Here is a 7,095-nt window from a genome sequence, read left to right as displayed (position 1 = left end):
ACAGCAACATAAACCAACTTCCCTGTATGTGTAAACCCTTGGCCAATAAAGCTGACTTAGATTCTGATGAGATGGGGACTTGTGGTCTGATATACTCCCTCTCCATATTGAAACAGGACGTTGGTCTGGCACCAGTGAGAAAGACAGACTGTGTTATTAGTGTGATCTCAATGAAATAGAAAATGAAGTTAATTTTGCTTTGTATTGGCCAGTGTTGGGAGTAACGGCGTTTAAGTATAACGGCGTTATTTTTTCAGTAACGGAGTAATCTAATTAATTACTCTTCCCATCGTTGCAACGCCGTTATCATTACTGAGAATGTAGAGTGCCGCGTTTCTACAATTTGGTTGAAGGAAGCGCGAGGTGCAAATGCGATGATGATTGGCTGGCTAGGCGGATGCCCTGCTCACGCTGTCTCACTGCACGCTCTGACTACCACTAAACACAAGACAGCGACAATGACGACGAGCCAGTGACATTCAAAGGTAGCGTTCTCGAACTGGAAGTACCGGCACTACTTCTCCCTCATTAAAATTAAAGACAAGAATGTTTATGTAACATGCACGCTATGCCCAGGAAAAAAGACTTTATCCACGTCTGCCTCAAGCAACTCCAATCTTATGAAGCCCCTCACATCAACACATGCTAACGCGACACTTGCTGCTGCTGCTAACCCAACCCCGAGCCCAAATGCAGCTAGCAGGAGCTCCAGCGAAGGAGACGGAGCCACTCTGTTAAAACAAGCAGCGCTCGATTTTTCGGGTCAGGAATAGGTGACCAAGGCCGAGCTGAACACAATGATTGCAAGGTATGTTGTTGAAAACATGCTACCCCTGTCCACTGTGGAGTCTGAGTCATTCAGAGCTATCCTAAATACCAAATGTTCTAAAATACTGTATATAGTGTTTTTATTCTTCAATCAGTTAATATAAACATATTTGAAGATGTTATAGAACGTAAAAGCGTGATAGAACATAAAAAATAACGTCACCGTTACTTTGCTGAGTAACTAATTACTTTTACAATGTGGTAACTGAGTTACTAACTGAATTACTTTTTGGGAGAAGTAATTTGTAACTGTAACTAATTACTTTTTTTAAAGTAAGATGACCAACACTGGTATTGGACATATGATTTAAGATTGCAATTATTTCACAAAGTTGAAGTAAAAGAGATGAGGCAGGATATAGATCTGTTAGTTTGGTTATTCAAACATGAAACGTTTTTGATTTGCAGACTTTTTAGAACAAGCATGGGCTGAAAGGAAGACTGCTTTGTATTGATGATTCTCTGTCTGGAAGTGACATTTTTTTATTTATTTAATTTTTTGTGTCTGTGGGTTTGTTTTGTGTATGAGTTGTCTGGCTCTAGTTGGACAATTTATGAGTTGCACCGTTGTGCTGTGGTTGTTGTGGTATGTTTTATTTATTCTTTATCTATCTATCTATCGATCTATCTATCGATCTATCTATGGCTGTGTACATCTTTTGTTATATTTTATATATATTTTCTTTTTTTTAAATGGATAAAATGTAAATACACAATGTCACAAAATGGTGATGAAACACAGTGGAAACACACCAACCCGGTCTCACGGCATTTTGTGTAAATATCAACGTTATTCTTAATCTATTGATACGTGTTCACGGAGACGTTTTTCTCGTTTTTTACGTGTAAATGTCACGTTATTTTCTCAGAGAAAGGATGCCGAGAGGCGGCCGAAAAGGATGCTCCATAAGCCCGGGAGGCGGCCCGCTGGGGAGGCGCCATAAAAACGGGATGGCGGAGGTTGGGTTTAGGAAAAACCTTACAGGGAAAGGGCGCCTTAAATGCCGGGAGACGCGCCACAGTAACACGCGGGACAAAAGCTTTTTATATCACTCCCTACCATTTTGTGCTGTGGCCACAAAATATGCTTCCCATTGAAATACATTACTTCACATTTTCGTGTTGTCCGCCACGTAAAAACCGACAAAAACGTCTCCGTGAACACGTATCAATAGATTCAAATAACGTCACATTTACACAAACTGCCATGAGACCGGGCTGAACACACAGTGGTAACGATGACAATGACAGTGTCTGACAATCTGTAATGAATCAAACGAGGAAGTGAAACTCATGTGTGTCTGTGTTTGTACGGCAGCTTCACTGAACCAGAGTGCACGTTGGGTTGTGAGTGCGACAGAAACTCTCACTTTCTCTCAGCTTTCTTGTTCTTTCAGTATTGATACTAGTCATTATCTCTCTCTCCACCCACACAGATACAAACCCACAGCACAAACAGACAGGTTCACACAACCCTGTATTGCACACTGGGAACAGTAGAACTTAATTAATATAAAAAAATTAGTTAATTTAAGTAAATTTTATTGGAGAAATATAATTAATATTTCATTAAAACAACAATTTTACGAAATCCGAAGCTCTTTGAGTCATTAAGTTCTTCTGACTCAAACCACAAATTCGATTTTGTCTTTTGACGTACGACTTGGGTGCAATGCCAATAACGTTGAATCGAGTCTAAAAAAAAAAAAAAAAAAAAATCTAAAATTCCATTGTCTTTATCCTATTTATTCGACATACAATACAATAGGATATAACTTTATTGCCAGTTCACACTGAAATTCATTTTGCGTTGCCGAGCAGCTCCGCTCACAAGAAGAAATGAAAAGAAAGATTACACACAGAGCTAGACAACAATTACAAATATAGTAAAAAGATGAAGACATATCAGCAGCCATGACAAAAAAACCTGTTTCATGACATCCTCGGATCCAGATCTTAATTGTCAGCACACCGATTTTGGTTTAGCGACAGGATGGACTGATGACATCAGCTTGTTCTTTATTAAAGTTTTACGAAGAGTAAAAATAATTAAACCAAAGACTATGTTTTTCTTGGCTGAACCACTGTATCAATTGGAAATATTCTTGACATCTTGTATTTAATTTCATTCACATTTAGCCAAAATTTATCCTGACATATCTTAAATTGTTGGACTCTTTGGGAACTCTACTAAAATGTAAAACTCTGTAGATTTGAACCACATTTGGCTGCACAGCACAAGTATGTACTGATTGATCCATCGTCCACGACGACAAATGGCACCTCTGATTAATATTTAGATAATTTGATAACGGTTTAATGTAGCTGCTTACCAACTTTTCCTGCTAAAAGCTAAGGAGTTGGCCATCACGGGGGTGTCTTTGGTGTCTTTGTAGCCTTTACAGAAGGTTTTCTATCCAGCCTGGAACTTGTGACTCTTTTCAGAGTTGTCCAGCAATAAATCCAAACTATTACATCAAAGATGTATCCACTTGATGTCCATACTTTATCACGTTTTCGGTCATTTCTGCCGCTTGTTTTTGAACAAATGTATATATTTTGTCAACTGTATAAGTTATAATGTTTATTTCTTCACAGTTCGACACTTAAGACATATGGGAACTGATTTAGACATGGGATTGGCTTAGCTTTTATTGCTCTGTGTGTGATATCAATAAATATCTGTGAGATTCATTTTCCGTTTTATTTATTTATTTGTCATTAAGGTCATACAACCTTTTTTTACATTCAGGTGACCTCACTACAGCACAAATATTCTAATAGCCCAGTTTTTCCTGAAAAATATGATGAACATTGATTGACTGTAGACAACAAGGTTGATGTTTTACAAGCTGCTCAGATGGCAACAAACATCAGACAGGACACCTCACACCCCGGACACTCCATCTTCACCACCCTCCCCGCAGGCAGACTGAGAACCCCCAGTACACGCACAAATAGACTCCGGAACAGATTCTTCCCCAGAGCTGTGGACATATTACAGAAATCATCCACACATACAAACATAAAACATACACACATCCCTTGCCCCCTCAGTGCAAACGGACTCTGTGCAATAACTGCTGTTTACTGTTTTTTAGCTATTTATTGAGAACATGGAATGAATGTGTATGTGCGACATGTGCTTGGGTGAGAATGTGCTGGTGTATGTGTATGTATATATATACACACATACCAGTCCCTCGTCCGCAGCACAGTCGAGGAAGGTCTGGCAATGCGAGACTATTGACAGGATTAAGATTATTAAATCGTCAGACCAGTGAAGATTCATACTCAAGTGGACGAGATGTATCTGCTGTTGCCTCCCATTCATCTTTAATATGAACCCAGAGTCCAGGGGTGAGAGGTCAGCAGCAGCAACACTGTGAATTATGTAAAGAACCACACTACTTTTTTACTATTATTGTTATTATCTATTGGTTTCATTTATTAGCATTTTTCTCTCTCCTCCTTTTCTTTTTTCTATTTTTATTTTATCATTTTGATGTTTGGTTGTTGGTCGATGGTTAGACCTGATTTGTGGTGAGGTCTGTCGTTTATTTGTTCTGTTGTTTGTGGAATGTATGACTTTTTTGGATAATAATACAAAAAAAAGAGAACCACAGGGACCTCTGGCCTACATAACTCTGACCTAAAAAAACAACTACAAGGGCAAAACAAGCAGCTGGAAGGACGAGCATGTGAGCACGCACCGTCTGTCTGACCCAGCCCACAGCAACACATAAAACATGCTGTTTGTGTGTGTGTGTATTTTTGGATAGGGTATGTATGACCTGTGACAGAAGAAGCACTCAAATCATCAATTTCTAAGTCAAAGCAGTAATATTTCACTGTCTTGACTAAGACTATACTTAATAAGTAAGACCTTATAATTGCTGGCAATCACTGTCAGTCGCTTCTCTGCGAGAGAGAGAGAGAGAGAGAGAGAGAGTTGCAGAGCCACACAGCTCAGTTTTCCCAGAATTGTGATTCGCCAAAACCAAAGTGAACAGTGAGAGCACTGACGGCTGTATACAAAAATGGAAAGATATTAGATTCTGCAGATGCTCACTGTCTGCAACTAAATAAATCATTGCATCATCTGCATAGAGGGTGGAGATTGAAGAAAACTATTTATTCAGACTTTTTCTGAAGCGAAGATACCTGACTGATATGATGTACAGAGGAGCATTAGATCCAGCTAAGCCTGTTGTGTTAGCCCAGTGGTTCCCAAATCCCCCCAACCCATTAAATGTGTAAAAATACTCTTTGTAAAAATAAGTATCTTCTCTGTGAAGGGGCGAGAGAGAGAAAAAATTAGATGGTGAGGTGCAGTTTTCATTTGAATAAGAGATTGGCAGTCGTTTCCTCATGCCGACCTTAAACCAAACAACTTTACAAGCGAGCTCCCGTCGTCTTAATGTTTTGGTGTAAGGTGGTCATAAAACTTATTCCCAGTCAGTCTCTTTCCCGTCTGGCCGTTCAGACAAAATCAAACGTGTTTGATATAATCGTAAGTTTTAAGTCTTGGTAGTGAAGTTAAATCATGTGAACATTGTCAACAACCAATGGGTGCGCTCCCTCCAGCACCAAACAGGAAGCAGCAAACGGCTAGAGACACTGTTGTTTATGGTTGCTGTGACGCCACACTAAGCTAAACCTTAAAGAGGGAAAGTTGCAAATTTTCCCTTCTGAAGCGCGTCATCCAACGGGAGTTTTACCGGTGGAAAAACGCAGGCTTCTGGGTACTGGAGACATTCATCTGCATGTACGGCAGAACAGAAAATCTGCAGACTTTCCCTTAAGTTAGCAGCTAATGCTAGCGGTAGCTAGCTAACTTGGTAAAATGTTTCAAATCGAATCTAGTTGTAGTCTTGCAATGTGTGACCCTTCAAGATCCCCAGTCTTTACATATTATGACAGACTATGTTAGATGTGAGATGATTTTCTTTAGATGTGAGATGGAGTTAGACTTTTTTTTTTGTGTTTTCAAAGTATGTTCAAAGTCTAAGTGTATGGTAGGGATTAGATGAAAATGTGTGCAACACTAAGTATTTTCTTGCCTTTTTTTTTTTTTTTTTTTGGAGCAAAAGAGGAACGATTCAAAGTCAGCGCTCAGCTTCAAACGACAATGTTAAAAACAACAGACAAAGCAAGAAATCTTGGTGTAGTCATGGACTCAGACCTAAATTTTAAAAGCCACATTAACATAATTAAAAAATCAGCCTATTATCACCTTAAAAATATATCAAGGGTTAAAGGGCTTATGTCTCAGCAGGATCTGGAAAAACTTGTCCATGCTTTTATCTTCAGTAGACTTGACTACTGTAACGGTGTCTTTACAGGTCTCCCTAAAAAATCAATCAGACAGCTGCAGCTGATTCAAAACGCTGCTGCCAGAGTTCTCACTAAGACCAAGAAAGTGGATCACATCACTCCAGTACTGAAGTCTCTACACTGGCTTCCAGTGCCTCAAAGAATTGATTTCAAAATACTTTTACTGGTTTATAAATCACTAAACGGTTTAGGGCCAAAATACATTTCTGATCTGTTACTACATTATGACCCACCCAGACCTCTCAGGTTGTCTGGGACAGGTCTACTTGTTGTCCCCAGAGTCAGAACTAAACAGGGGGAAGCAGCATTCAGTTTTTATGCTCCACATATCTGGAACAAACTCCCAGAAACCTGTAGGTCCGCTGCAACTCTGTTCTTTTAAATCTAAGCTAAAGACCTATCTTTTTGATGTTGCTTTTCTTTAAATAATCTATTTTATTAACTTTAATTTCTTATACTGCACTGTAACTTTTATTCTTATACTGCACTATCAATTTTATTCTTGTCTTTTAATGTTTTTAATTTGTTTATTATTGTTTTTTAATTGTTTTCTAACTGCTCTTTAATGTTTTATATAAAGCACTTTGAATTGCCCTGTTGCTGAAATGTGCTATATAAATAAAGCTGCCTTGCCCTGCCTTGCCTTTGTTTTGGTAGTTGTGATAGTTTTATGGTGTGGCTTCATCATCTGCTTTACGTTTACCTGGCAATCCTTTGAATGAATGTTTGAAGGACTAGTTTATTTCAAACAACATACAAAAGAATTACCAAAAAAAACTTAAAATACAAGACACAAAAGCAGTTCACTACGAAAAAAGAAAAAGCAAGAATAAGGAAAATAAATTAATACTCTTAAATAAATACTCTTGTCCGAAAGGGTGGAGGAGGAAGCTTTTCGGGTCCTACCATTTTTTTTTATAAACGTGTCTA

The sequence above is a fragment of the Perca flavescens genome, chromosome 17 (assembly GCF_004354835.1).
Source record: "Perca flavescens isolate YP-PL-M2 chromosome 17, PFLA_1.0, whole genome shotgun sequence".
NCBI lineage: Eukaryota > Metazoa > Chordata > Actinopteri > Perciformes > Percidae > Perca > Perca flavescens.
The sequence above is the reverse complement of the archived record's forward strand: the minus strand, read 5'-3'. Positions refer to the sequence as shown.